The 15,689-nt window shown below is 41.9% G+C and overlaps 1 protein-coding gene across 4 annotated transcripts in view; it reads left to right on the top strand.

Annotated features, from left to right (window-relative positions):
* ASTN2 (astrotactin 2) overlaps positions 1–15,689 on the top strand; it is a 1,014,740-nt gene that overhangs the window by 133,889 nt on the left and 865,162 nt on the right. The window lies entirely within an intron of this gene.

Raw genomic sequence — 15,689 nt, 5'->3', positions numbered from 1 at the left:
AATCATAATACCTGACATTTATTTTGAGTATTTACTATATGCCAGGCAGTGTTCCAAATTTTGTTCTCTGCATATTATCACTTTCAATCCTCACAACAAACCTTAAGGTGGATACTATCCCTCACATGAGGAATCTGAAATGTTAATAAATACCTCTGTACATGACATTGATCACACAAAGGTTAAGTGGCAAAACCAATTTTTCACTCTATATAAGCTGGTTTCAGAGACTGTGCCCTTAATCTATATAACAGGCCACCATTTTCCTTCTCTATGCATCTGTTGTTGATTTAAATGATAAGATTTCATGAGTGAATTCTTACAAAGACTGTACCCTCTGTGGAATCCATGGGTAGTCTATGAGGGTTTATGACTTGGAAATCAACTCCAAGGTTGAATAATGTCTCTATCACTACCTTTGTGTCCTTGGCCAAGTTACCTTCATCATTTGTAAAACTGGGATAATATTCCCCAATACTTAGAAATATTTTTCTAGGCATGGAATGTGATCACACTCACAAATGCCCTGCATGATGTAAATAATGACTGCCACCACTGAGAACTTTATGCCAGGCACAAAATGCAGCACCTCTATTATTTCATCTAATTGTTGCAATGCCTCTGTATGACAAGTACTGTTGTTGCCCCTTATTTACAGATGAGGGCTTGGGAGTTAGTGGGGTTTTTGCATCTTGCCCATCCACATCACCAATAAGTGCTGAAACTGAGATTCCAACTCTGATCTGTCCAAATTGAGAGTCTGTGTGCTTGGGCACAGTTCTGTATGGCACAGTGCCTGACATTCAGTAAGTGCTCAAAAAGCAGTAGATGTTATTAAAATGTTAGCTACAGTGAAGGTCATCATGTCTGCTATTTATAGAGTATTCACTCCAGGTGCACAAAACATTTGATAGAAATTGGAAACTTGTCAGTTAGGGAGAGGAGTTGCTCATGCCAGCATTTTATAGATAGGAGAAAAGAAACCTAAAGGAGGCTGAGTGATTTGGCTACAGGTGCAAAGTCAGTGGAAAGCCATGGCTTGAATCCTGGGGTGCACTTTAAATTGTTTATCAGAACAAGCTATTATGGGCCCCTAACTATTTGCCAGCTAAGTTTGTGATCTACATATGCAAACTTGCAGGGTAGAGAAAGAGGTTCTTTCAGTGTTGGTATCCTTATTTAGAAAGTGGGAAGCCAGGATGGTCTTGATCTCCTGACCTTGTGATCCGCCCGCTGGCAGGCGGGAGCGGAGCTTGCAGTGAGCCGAGATCACGCCACTGGACTCCAGTCTGGGCGACAGAGTGAGACTCCGCTCAAAAAAAAAAAAAAAAAAAAGTGGGAAGAGTTTACCTGCTTCACGCAGGCATGAGGAAATGCAGTAAGTCCTAGCAGATGTGATCACAACTTCTTGTTTCTTTTTTGCATTTATTTGTTTTTTTCCTTTTGCTTTTTGTTGCCATTGCCATTGTCACATTGGCATTTCAAGATATATTTCACTTTTGCATAGATCAAAGTTGCTTTCAACAAAAGTAGTTATCACTTGTGGTTCAGAGGGTTGGTCATATAATTCTCCTCTTTCCTCCTCTCCCCCTTTTTAACAGTGAGAAATATAATTTCATTTTAATGTGATGTGTCTTGTTTTAAATATTTCCACAAGAGTTACTAGATAGAAACTGTTTGAGACCAATATGTTTTATCTTGGCGCTTTTGTTTTTTTCCCTTTTGTCTTTGTGGTGACAAAATATTTTGAGAAAGGGGATGAAAAGAAATGTTTGGTTTGATGTAGAAGAAGAAAAGAATTTTGAGGGCATGTTTCTCTGAAAAGGATCATCCCGAAGAAAATGCCACGGATTTGTATTGCTGGCCTCCAATGAGGGAGGATTCCAAGGGGACAAAATTCTCATGCACGACAGGACAAACCCTTCAAAGTGTCTGAGCTATCCATCAGTGGAGTAGGCTGAATCAAGAGGTTGTGGGTTTCTTCTCCGTGGGTTTGTGCAGGCAAAGTCACTGGGGTTTAGAGAGGAATAATAGTTAAATTAGATGACTATCGTAGTTGCCTCCAATTTAGATGATCTATGACTCTGTGATATAATAACATAGAATAATACTTTGAGGAATATAAAATGTCACACAAATCTAAGAAATTATTATTACCATTCTTATTGAGTAGCTTTGTTTAGAGGATCGGTGTGATATTGGGATAATACTTGTTAAAGGTTTCTGTAAAAGATGGCTTTATATCATTGCTCCAACCATGACTTTTTTTATTCATAGCATATTCCTTCATTCATTGATTTAATCATTCAATCATGTAATGATTTACCTGCCTATTAAATCTAGCAATGAAAATCCTATCTGCTAGAAAAAAAAAAAAAGAGAGAGAAAAAAGCTTTTTACAAAATCAGCCACCAGCTCAGATTGAGCCAACTATGGGGTCTCATTGCAAAAAGTGGTCTTATATTTTAAGTTGAATTAATAAAAGGCTAGGTTTCTGAACAAATAATTCTAGAGGTACTGGGTGAGAACTGAAATATTGTGTTTATTTTTGGGGCCATATCTTAAGAGAAACAGTAACTGAGTAGAAATAATAACTGAGTAATCAAGACATTGAAGAATCTTAAAATAATAATGCTAACAAGCACTTTTACAGTGCTTAGTGCGATTGTACTTGACATGTATTTAACTCATTAAATTCTTACAGTAATCTCAATATATATTATTATTACTCCTGCTCTACTGTTGAGAAAATAAGCACAGGGAGTATAACTAACTTGTAAGACCTGTGACTCTGTGTGTTCTGAGGTTCACATTATGGCTCCATAACTGACTTAGTAGTAGTGGGATTTGAGCATGTATTTTCTCTGATGGAATTACCTATCTAAAGAGGGGCTGTTGTGAGAATCATCAGAGATGATAGATATAAAGCACATATGCTGGAGCCTGACGCACAGCCCTGGTTCTATAAATGTCATTACTCTGCTACTTATAAGGGCATTAGCTTCCTAGGCTGCAATAACAAAGTACCACAAACTGAGTGGCTTAAACGACAGACATTTATTATCTCACAATCCTGGAGGCCGGAAGTTTAAAATCAAGATATCTGCAAGACCATGCACCCTCTGAAGGCACCAGGGAAAGATCTGCTCCAGGCTTTCCTTCTAGGTTCTGGTAGTGCCTTGGCTTATGGCAGCAGAACTCCATCTTCACATGGCATTCTGCGCATGTGATGTCTGTCTGTATGCCCCAATTCTCCCCCTTTTATGAGGACACCAGAGGCCAGGTGAGGTGGCTCAAGCCTGTAATCCTACCGCTTTGAAAGGCTGAGATGGGTGTATCACCTGAGCTCAGGAGTTTGAGACCAGCCTGGGTAACATGGTGAAACCCTGTCTATAGCAAAAATACAAAAAATTAGTTGGCCTTGGTGGTGTGAGCCTGTGGTCCTAGCTACTCATGAGGCTGAGGTGAGAGGATCGCTTGAGCCTGGGAGATGGAGGTTGCAGTGAGCTGAGATCATGCCACTGCACTCTGACTGGGTCCCACCCTAACAACCTCACTTAAAAGTTGATTGCCTTTATAAATACCCTGTCTTCAAATAAGGCCACATTCTGAAGTACTGAGGGTTAGGAGCCTAACATATTGCTTTTGGAGGACCCAATTCAACTGAAAACAATAAAAATTTAGGTTGGTGCAAAAGTAACTGTGGTTTTTGCCATTGGAAGTAATACCACCACTGACAAGATCCACCAATGTATACTAAAATTAATGGTGAAACTTTGAGAAATACCATTACTTTCGATGACAAAAACCACAGTTACTTTTGCATCAACCTAATACTGCCACCATGTTATTTATAAGTAATATCATTGAAGGTCACTCAGGACAACTAGGGTAGGAGAAGCCAAGCTGTTACAGACTGTGATTCCCAAATGCTTTTCAGAGAAAAGGCAGAGTAGTAAGGAAAACAGATCCTGAGAAGGACTATTTAAAATGTGAGGATGGCAAACATCTAGTAGTGGAAAAACCATGTAATTCACACAGCACAAATAGTTATGTGTCTCTGCTGTGCCACCGATATGCTCCATGAGCTTATGCAAGTCACATCCCCTTCTTAGCCTCACTGTATCCATCTAAAAATGAAGATACCAAGCTTATATCAATTGCCAAGGTATGATGAAGTTTTGTAACACAAATATCCCAAGTACTTTTTTACATAAGTGGGCCATACCCCATGAGTATCATTCACGTTTTTTTTTCCAGAAAGTAGAACTTTTAATATTGTAAGTATAGACTTTAAAAAATACTTTAAAATTTTAAGTCACATGAACCTTGTGGCTTGGTCTTGACTTGCTTCAACAACGTGGTTTCACTAAAAGCCTGCAGGGTCTCTAGCTAGGCCTATGGGCAAAGTAGGAAAATAAGCCATAGCTTCCATGTATAGGAAATATAGGAAATGCTTATTTTTCACAACATTTAGAGATGCACCCTAGCGAAGTGGAATGAGCATGGAATCTGGCTTCAAGAGGCCTGGTTTCAAGCTTAGACTACCACATACCACCTATAGAAATGCAGACTAGTCATCTCACCTCTCTGAGTTTCTTGTGTGATCTTTTGCAAAATGGAAATAAAATTAAAATCATAACATCAAACTTAATGTACATGAAAGCATTTAGCAAGAGTTTCCAAAAAAACAGTAGAAGTATGAAATGTAGTGGGATCTTGGAGCCGAAAACACCTTAGACCTCACAGAATCCAACTCTTCCAGGCTAGTCAGCTCTTGCTTGTTTATTCGGCAAACAAACCACTCTAAATCTCAGTGCCTTGGCCACACCATGGTTTACTTCTCATGCACCTTACACATCAGCAGCTGCAGTCACTGCAGGCTCAGCTCTGCTTGTCTTCTCCTTCTGGTACTTTGGCTGAAGGGGAGCCCCAGTATGAAACATTTGGTTTTCATGGCAGAGGGAATGAGCAAGATAGCTGGCAAAAATCTAGGATGCCTCTTGAAACTGATGCTCAGATGTGGGTTCTCTCACATTCTATCGGCCAAAGCACATCACATGGCCAAGCCCAGAGCCAATGGCAGGAGTGTGCAATTCTTTTACAGGGAGTGCACATGCAAGCAATTGCCACAGCAATAGAATATACCCCACCTTCATGTTATAGATGGGGAAAATGAAGCTGAAGAATGGATGTTCTTCATCCCTGTCCCATTAGTGTGGGCCAATGATCAAGCCCAGATGGGAAAGTTTGACAAGTGTATCCTGGAGATGGCAAGAGGCAGCTCAGGAAAAGGGCCTGAAGGCAGTTCCACTGAACCTCCTGACCAAAGCAGAATGCAGAATAAGAAAGTGTATAGCTATAGCTATGGCTATTTGGACAGAGGGAAGCAGAAGAAATTACAGACAGAAACATCCAACCCATGTTGATTGAGAAACTATTCTATACTAGGTATATTGAAATTACCAGAGATGGAGAGAAAGAAGAAACTGAGAGAATGGGGCACCAAGGATGGGAGAGACATAGAAAAATAAAGGAAAATTGGCAAGAACAGACAGGAAGGGATTTAGCAATAAAAGAAGAGATGGGGGAAAATGAAACAGAGAATAAAAAGCATGGAGGAAGTGATACAGAGAGAAGGGAACAGGAAAAGAGACAGGCAGAAAGCAAGTAAGAGAAGCAGATGGAACTCAACCTCAAGAAAGGGCTGGGAGTTGGGTAGCGAGGTAGATGGAGTGAAGGGCAGGCAATCGGGGTGATCTGAGGCTGAGGAGGCAGTCAGGCCCAGAGAGCATCCAGCAGAGATGAGAGGGCTGGAGGCAGGGGCACCCAGCACTGTGGATGTGAGAAGAGGCCATGGCAGGGCAGGGTGGACTGGATTGCAACAGGGAGTCTGGGAGAAGAGAAGGAGAGGGGAGATCCAGAGACTGCAGGGAAGCAAAATGGGGAGGGGTGGACAGGTTGGCAAGAGAGTCAGGGCGTGTGTCCCCTTGGTAGCCATTCCCAACTTCCTCCGCCCCGGCCTCCTGTTCTACATTTTCCTCCCCTTCAAGAACCTGGGGCTTTTGTGTGGTGTTTTAACAACAATAAAAAATGAATGCTGTGTGCACATTTGCAGTGAGGTTCACGCTGTTTACTCTGTTTCTCATATGCCCCAAATAAGCCCACAGTAAAAATGGAAAGTGAGCTTTGATTTGGATGTATTGGAACTTCTGCCTCTCCCTTCAATTAATCCCTCTTTCTCCCTCCTTCCCAGTCTTCAGAAGACAGCTTGATTTGGTGGGAATCACGTGGTTTTGGAGACAAGACAGATGAGGACTTAAACTGTGATTCTTTCCCTTACTGCTGTGTGTCTTTTGGCACATTACTGAACCTTTCTGAACCTCACTTTCTCCTGAGCTATAAATGAGGCGAGAGATCCACATTTATGGGGCTGAGGGGAGAAATAAGTGATAAGAGGCTCATGAAGCATCGGCAGGGTGCCCAGAGAAGGTCCCTTTCTTCTCCTTTGGCCTCTAAAAATACTCTTCCTACTCTGTTATCGTTCTTGGCCTTCACCAACATCCTTTGAGCTATGTTGGGAGGTTATTAAGAATATTGACTTTAAAATACTGATATAAATAATTGACTAAATAAATAAATGGGGCAGAAAAGATTGCTCTTTCTTACAGTAGAATACCAATTAATAAATGTAGAAGGAAAGAGGGAAACAGAAAATCACCATTAGGCAATCACCACTGTAATAATTACTACTGACAAAATCCACCGATGTATACTAAAATTAATGGTGACATTTTGAGAAGAAATAGGGTATTTGCGGAGTCTCAAAGTATCCCCCGCCAAGACATTTATTAATTACAAAAGGAAAATAGTGACTTTACAGTGGAGAAATCTGGCCGATACCACTTGTATTTGCCTCCTAAGGCTGCTGTGACAAATTACCACAATTTAAGAAGCTTAAGACAACAAAAATTTATTTTGTCACAGTTTTGGAGGCCAGAAGTCAAATCATGGTGTTGGCAGGGCCACCCTCTCCCTGGGGCTCTAAGGGAGAATCCTGTCTTGCCTCTTCCAGCTTATGGTAGCTCTTGGTTTTCCTTGGCTTGGGCTATGGAACGCTAATTTCTATGTCCGCCTCCATACCACATTCTCCTGTGTCTTTTCTCCCATGCACTTCTCATTAGGATGCATGTCACTGGATTTAGGGTTCACCTTGATAACTCAGATTGTTATACATGAGATATTTTACTTAATTACGTCTGCAAAGACCCTTTTTCCCCAAATAGGGTAACATTCACAAACTCCATTAGATTAGAGTGTGGGCATATCTTTCTGGGACCCACTATTCAACTGACCACACCACCTTGACCAAGTCATCAAAATTAACATCCTCACTCATCAGACACATTGACGTTATGAATCCACTGAAATAATGCACTGATAAGGACAATGTCATTTCTGTGGTTTTCTTGCCAAAAATGTATAACCATTCTAATCATGAAAAAATATTGACAAACCCAGTGATGGGCATTCTACAAAATAATTCACAAGCAATGGTCAAAAGTGTTAAGATCATAAACAACAAAAACAACAACAAGGAAAACAGTAATTGTCACAAATTGGAGGAAACTAGGGAGACATGACAACTAAATGCAATGTGGGATCCTGGACCAAAACAAAAACGTTAGTGGAGAAACAAGGACATTAGTGAAAAAAATAAAAAAAAATTAGTCCTTATGAGAGACACATGGAAGAGAAGGCACAGGGGAAGATGGTATGAAGTCAGAGGGAGAAATGAGCATTACGTAGCCCAAGGCAAGGAAAACCAAGAGCTACCATAAGCTGGAAGAGGCATTATTTGTGAAACTTGTATAAGGTCTGTGGTTTAGTTAATAGTATTGAATCATGATTAATGTCCTGGTATTCATTATTTTATTGTAGTTATGAAAAATGTTGACATTGGGGGAAGCTGAGTGAAGAATACACAAGAGCTCTCTACTAAATTTGCAACTTCCTGTGAGTCTATAATTCTTTCAAAATAAAAAGGCTAAAACCCAAAACAAGAATGTTGACTCTGGGACAGAACTGCCTGGATTGGAATCCTGGCCTCACGATGTAACTTGTAATGTGATATTGGTTAAGTTACTTAACTTCTCTGTGCCTCTGTCGTCTCAACTGTAAAATGGTGAAAGTAATAGTTTCTACAGTTAAAAGTTGGTAAATATACAAACTCTATACAAATGTTGTATTAATGATACTATTGATATTGCTGTTTTTATTGTTCCGTTTTCACAAATGATAAAACCAAGGTCTAGAAGGTTAAGACAACTCTCTAGTATGATCACACAGCCAGTGTCCGAGCCCAGAATTAAACATACATTTCTAATTCCAAATGTGCTCTCTGATCCATCTGCTGCATAATATTCTTATAGGGGGCAAGGATGGATAAGAACTTTTTAGGAGCTCATCTCCATAATCATCCAATTACGAGACTATGAGATATTGAGGCAAGCCTGACCCTGGACCGTGGAAGAAGGCAGCCAGTTCTTTCTGGCCACAGATATTTAGAATTGATGAAAACAGAAATTTCTGATTTAATTCTCAAAAAACAAAAGCATTTTAAAAACTCCAGTTCAACCCCTTTAATAGAGGGAAAATAAATACAAAAACAAAGCTTTTAGGTCTCAAAGGGTGACTCACGATATCTTACAGCAGGTTAATGACAAAGCTGGCCTTCCCATCTAAATCTCAGGGCAGTGTGCCTGTGTCATGCTATAAACTGCACCCAGCAGACGGCCCCTTGCTCCATGCTGAGGGAGCCACTCACACTGTAGGTTCAGTACAACTACATTTCACTTCACTGTGGTAATCCTGTCTGAAAATCCACCGATACAGTCAAACAATTACCCAATTCAAACTTCAGCTGCTAATGTTCCCAGCTCAAGGGCGTCTTTAATAGCAAAATAACACTTGTTTTTTCTTCCTTCCCTCTCTGTTTTTTCCTAATCTCTCCCTGATGAGACATAACATTAATTACAGCAGTTAACAGAAATTCTGTCTCCATTACTGCCTGCCACCTTCTCCATCTTGGCTTCCGCCTCTAAAATTTCTCTCCTGAATGAAGAGGGGGAAGGGGTTATGCAGATGTGGTGATTGTATTTATTTACCTTTTTCTCCGCTCACCTCCTTTGTGCTGAATTTTAAGTCAAGTAGAATCAATATTTTCACTGGGAGTGTGTGTGAGTGTGAATGTGTGTGTGTTGTTTGTGTGTGCCTGCTTCATAATCTAGCTGTCATTTTGAGCTAATTGTGTTGTTTCCTCTTGTGTGGAAGGAAATCTTATCTGTTTTGGATTAAAATTCAATGAAGGTCATAGTGGCTGGAAAACTTACCAGACTGCTGCAATTAATGTTCATTTGGCTTTGATAAATTGGAACATTCTCCTCAATAGGACTGGAGTGGATTTCAGAAGCAATAATTCTTCCATTAATTCAATGATTCCGCCTGTGACGGAGGACCTTGTCCTGCTTTTGTTTGTCATCTGTCACTTGGAGGAGCTGGGCATATGTCAGAGATGATTTATCATGATTGCAGCGCCTGCTTGTATTAAAGCATTTAAAACCACTAATTATTTTTACCCCCTGTAAATTGCTTGATTAAACAAAATGTGCGGTTGGAACTGAGGTAGAAATTTTTTGTGTGTCTATGGTTTCCACAGTTGAGGGATTATTACAAGTTATTTGCAAGAGCTAGGTGAAAATTAATCTATCAGAGAAATAATACCGAGCACTTACTATATGGTGGGGAATATGCAGGGAATTTTACATGCATTATTTTACTTATTTCTTGAGACAGTTATTTAGGGTAGTTTACCCATATCACCCAGGAGGAGACTAAAATCCATAGATAATATATATTTCATCCTACGTAAGCAACATAATATTGGTAACCAAGTGTCTTGATTCTAAAGTCCCTGCACTACCACTATTACTAGGAGGTTTAAAAATTGCCTGATACTGTTTTCTCCTGTTTACTCTGGGTATTTCACTAGGTGTGGAGCAGGATCTTCTTCCTACATAAGAATTACCTAGGGTGAAATTTCTGGATCATATGGTAGTTCCATTTTTAATTTTTTGAGGAATTTATGTACTGTTTTCCATAATGGCTGTACCAACATACATTCCCACTAACAGGGTACCAAGGTTCCATTTCATTGAGTTATATACATTAAATATGCACAGCTTTTTACATGTTAATATATCTCATTGAAATGGTTTCAAGAATAAATTTACTACCACTACCAACAACAAAAAGAATTCTCTTGTGTGTTTGTTTAAAAGATAGTTTCCTGAACCGTACCCTACGTATGCCTGATCTGAACACCAATTAGAGGTTTTGAGGAATTTACAAAGGTGGAGAATCATAAACTTACCGCTCACTGAAAGCTTGTTTGGAGGTTCTAGCAGGGGCAGCTACTGTATGCCCTTGACCAAAAAACAGTCCTCCTCTATTGGGGACGGCCATCCTCTTCAATGGAGCATGCAGCTTTGGGAGGGGCACATATAGAGCAGTGAGGGGGGAAGAGGACACCTGCCTTGCCAGACAGATCAGCTGAATCAACCCTGGAGGTCAATGGGGTGACAGATGTTGCAGCCAGATCGCCCTCATGTCCACCTACAGTTCATCGAGACCATTAGTGGGAAAGTCACAGCCTTAACATGCTAATTTTTAAAATTATTATTTAATTCTCACAAAATCACACCTGGCAAGCATTGGTATCTCCATGTTATGGAATGGATCATTGTGGTACATCAAGTGAAATGGCCTTGCCCAAGATCACACAGCTAGGGAGAGACTGAGCTGGGATCCACATCCTGTGTTTGCTCCGTTGGCAGCAAAGCTCTTGCTTTCCCATGGCAGCCGTATCTCATCCCCCTGTCCCCCACCCTTGTCTCTCTGTGCCCTCAGCCCTCCCTTCCTCCTCTAAAATTCTGCAGGGGCATAAGCACAAGCAGCTCTGGGCTTTCCCCATGGACACCCTCTTCAGTTCCTGTTTTATTACAGTCCTTATGTGTCCTGATGTTCCCCTAATGAAGTGTCCAGAGGCCTGCCCTGTCTCGGCTTTCCTTAATAGGGAGTGAAATATGTTGGTGGCTGTGCCAGAGGCTTTGTTTAGATGGTGCATAAAGTCACCAGAGGCTGTCTGGGGGGAGATGAGGGGCAGTTCCTCTCTCTTCTGATAGAAGATGTTCTCAGGTGAAGGATTCCCACTTGCAGGGCAGGTCTGGGCCATCAGAATGATTGCAACAGCCTGGTATGGAAGAGGAGAGTCTGTTGGACAGGATCTCTCAGCCTTTTGATAACCATGTGATCTTGGGCTAGCTACTTGCCTTCTCCTAAGCCTTGGTTTCCTCAGATGTAAAGTAGTGCCAACAACAATACCTTCTCAAATAAAATCACTGTGAGGCATGGAAGCATCCATGTTAAGTGCAGACTTGGTGCCTGATAAATAGAAATTTCTTAATAAATTGTAGCTGTTCTTGAAGCTCAAATGCTCTTGACCAACTAACATTAATAGAACATGATCCCAGGCCGGGCGCGATGGCTCACGCTTGTAATCCCAGCACTTTGGGAGGCCGAGGCAGGCGGATCACGAGGTCAGGAGATCGAGACCACGGTGAAACCCCATCTCTACTAAAAATACAAAAAATTAGCCGGGCATGGTGGCGGGCACCTGTAGTCCCAGCTACTCAGAGAGGCTGAGGCAGGAGAATGGCGTGAACCCAGGAGGCGGAGCTTGCAGTGAGCCAAGATTGTGCCACTGCACTCCAGCCTGGGCAACAGAGCGAGACTCCGTCTCAAAAAAAAAAAAAAGGCCATGATCCCATTTAAAATTTCATTAAAATCTACTGACAATATATTAAGCAGGTGTTTTCATTCAGGATGGCAGATATTATGGACTGAATTGTATTCCCCCACAAATTTATATGTTAAAGCTCAACCCCTAATGTGACTGTATTAGGAGATACGGCCTTTAAGGAGGTAATTAAGGTTATTTGGGGTTATAAGACTGAGTTCCTAATCCAACAGGACTTGTGTCTTTAAGGGAAGAGACACCTTTGCGAGGCCGAGGCGGGCGGATCACGAGGTCAGGAGATCGAGACCACGGTGAAACCCCGTCTCTACTAAAAATACAAAAAATTAGCTGGGCGCAGTGGCGGGCACCTGTAGTCCCAGCTACTCGGGAGGCTGAGGCGGGAGAATGGCGTGAACCCGGGAGGCAGAGCTTGCAGTGAGCCGAGATTGCGCCACTGCACTCCAGCCTGGGCGACAGAGCGAGACTCCGTCTAAAAAAAAAAAAAGAAGAGACACCAACTTTGGGAGGCCAATGCAGGCGGTTTACTTGAGGCTAGGAGTTCGAGTGACAACAGGCTGGTCAACATGGTGAAACCCTGTCTCTATTAAAAATACAAAAATTAGCCAGGCATGGTGTCACATGGCTGTAATGCCAGCTACTTGGGAGGCTGAGGCAGGAGAATCCTTGAATCCGGAAGGTGGAGGTTGCAGTGAGCCAAGATTGCACCACTGCACTCCAGCCTGGGCAACACAGTAAGACTCTGTCTCTAAAAAAAAAAAAAAAAAGAGAGAGAGAGAGAGAAGGGACATCAGTGAAAGCACACCCACAGCAGAGAAAGGGCCATGGGAAGACAGGGCAAGACGGTGTCCATCTGTAAGCCAGGAGCCAGAAGCCTCACCAGAAACCAACCCTGCTGGTGCCTTGATGTTAGACTTCCAGCCTCCAGAACTGTAAGAAAATAAACTTCTGTTGTTGAGGCCATCCAGTCTTTAGTATTCTGTGATGGCAGTGTGTGCAGACTAATACAGATTTTGGTACCGTGAAGTAAGGTGTTTCTGTAAAAAAAATTCCTAAATGTGAAAGTGGCTTTGGAATTGAGTAATGGGTAGAGCCCACAAAGAGTTTTGAAGTGCATGTTGGAAAAGCCTAGGTTGCTTTCAAAACATTGTTGATAGAAAAAATGGATGGTAAAGGTGCATGTGGTGAGGTTTCTGATGGAAATGAGGAACATGATATTGGAGAATAGAGGAAATGCAGTCTTTGATATACAATGGCAAAGAACTTTGGTGGTTAATTATTATTCACAGATGAAATGTGTAAGAATATACTCATTTTCTGGATGAAAAGCCTGAGATTGCTCAAGGTCACACAACCACCCAAGACCTAGATTCTGCCTTGAGCCCATGCTATCTTCATTAGCGTATTGATTAAGAAGCTCAACCCCTAATGTGACTGTATTAGGAGATACGGCCTTTAAGGAGGTAATTAAGGTTATCTGGGGTTATAAGAGTGAGTTCCTAATCCAATTGAAAGAAGAACTAACTCAGGGGAAAGGCCCACACCTTATGAAGACCATTTCTTGGCCTACTACTTGTATGACCTGGAAATAGTTGTCTAACCTGTCAGAACCTTACAGTGATGGAGTGAGGCCTTGATGAGATAACTTGAAAGAGGTTCTTGGTAACTCACCTATACGAAGTGCTGTGGCAGCTCCACTGTGGTGAAGCCTTTCTTCATATCTCCAGTATTCTGTTTTCTTGACTTTGAATTTAAGACGCTAACTCATATCTTAAAAGATTGTGTTGAATGAAATGAGATAAAGCAGGCACAATGCACAGGAGAGTGCCTGGCACATAATAGACACTGGGTTCATGGCCACTGTGATTATTATTACTAGTAGCCTCCCAAGAACCCTAGAGATTAGAGATTCCTTAGCTGGGGAAGCCCTCAGATTAACCAAAGACAGGTGATGTTTTCTGGCCTGTTCCAAGTGAGAACGGAGTCTCACTCTGTTGCTCAGGCTGGAGTGCAGTGGTGTGATCTCGGCTCACTGCAACCTCCGCCTCGCAGATTCAGGTGATTCTCCTGCCTCAGCCTCCTGAGTCGCTGGGATTACAGGCACATGTCACCACGTCCGGCTAATTTTTTGTAGTTTTAGTAGAGACAGGGTTTCACCATGTTAGCCAGGATGGTCTCGATCTCCTGACTTCATGATCTGCCTGCCTCGGCCTCCCAAAGTGCTGGGATTGCAGGCGTGAGCTACCATGCCAGGCCTCCACTCCAGACCTTTGTTGGGAGGCGCCTGAGTGGAGAAAGGCCCATAGCCATGGGAGATAACAATTAGGGTCTCAGAGCCACCCAGGGGACTATCTTCTACTCCTCAGAAGGTGAAGATATATCTGGCCTGACCAAGTGATGCAAAGTGAAAAATGAGGTTGTGACACAGCAACAACATCTGTGTCATCATTTCTGCACCAGAGGTCAATTGGTTTCATAAACTGTGCTGCTGCCAGAGCAGTCTTTGTTTAGGAATTAATTAGGAGCCACAAAGAACTGCTGCTTGTGCAGATTTTGGTCTCTGGAAGTTATAAAAAGCAGATGGATTTTAAGCAAATGCGTTTTTCATCCTTTAACATCATGTGAAAGGGTACACATTAGAGCAGGAGGCAAGGAGGAATGGGCAATGAAAATGGACACCTGAGCCATCCTGTTCTGCTTCTGTGTGCTCATGTGCATGGCCCCATCTTTTTGGCTGCTGCTGTTTGTGCATCAGTAAAACTTTGTTATTAATAATACCATATCCTGAGTCTTTTTTATGTGCCAAGAATAGCACTAAACACTTCACACACTCTTCCCTTATCTAATCTCTACAGCACTCCAGTGAGAAGGCTGTTATTAACTAAATTTTACCTGTGAGAAAACTGAGGCTCGGGAGGGAAAACTCTTCTACTAGAATGGGTGGAGCTCAGGCTTGAGTCCTGATATGGTTTGGCTGTGTTCCTACCCAAATCTCAACTTGAATTGTATCTTCCAGAATTCCCATGTGTTGTGGGAGGGACCCAAGGGGATGTAATTGAATCATGGGGGTTGATCTTTCTCATGCTATTCTCATGATAGTGAATAAGTCTCACAAGATCTGGTGGATTTATCGGGTTTCTGCTTTTGCTTCTTCCTCATTTTCTCTTGCCACTGACATGTAAGAAGTGCCGTTTGCCCTCCACCATGATTAAGAGACATCCCCAGCCATGTGGAACTGTAAGTCAAATTAAACCTCCTTTTCTTCCCAGTCTCAGGTATGTCTTTATCAGCGATGTGAAAAAGAACTAATACATAAGTTGGTACCAGTAGAGTGAGGAGTTGCTGAAAAGATACCTGAAAATGTGGAAGCAACTTTGGAACTGGGTAACATGTGGGAAAGTTTGGAACCTCCTAGAGATTTGTTGAATGGCTTTGACAAAAATGCTGATAGTGATATGAACAATAAGGTCCAGGCTGAGGTGGTCTCAGGTGGTGATGAGGAACTTGTTGGGAACTGGTGCAAAGGTACTCTTGTTATGTTTTAGTGAAGAGACTGGCGGCATTTTGCCCTTGCCCTAGAGATTTGTGGAACTTTGACTTGAGAGAGATGATTTAGGGTATCTGGCAGAAGAAATTTCTAAGCAGCAAAGCATTCAAGTGGTGACTTGGGTGCTGTTAAAAGCATTCCATTTTAAAAGGGAAACAGCATAACAATTCAGAAAATTTGCAGCCTGATGATGCAGTGGAAAAGAAAAACCCATTTTTTTGAAGAGAAATTCAAGCTGGCTGCAGAAATTCACATAGGTAGCAAGGA

The sequence above is a fragment of the Nomascus leucogenys genome, chromosome 8 (genome assembly GCF_006542625.1).
Source record: "Nomascus leucogenys isolate Asia chromosome 8, Asia_NLE_v1, whole genome shotgun sequence".
NCBI lineage: Eukaryota > Metazoa > Chordata > Mammalia > Primates > Hylobatidae > Nomascus > Nomascus leucogenys.
This window is presented reverse-complemented; position numbering and strand designations above follow the sequence as displayed.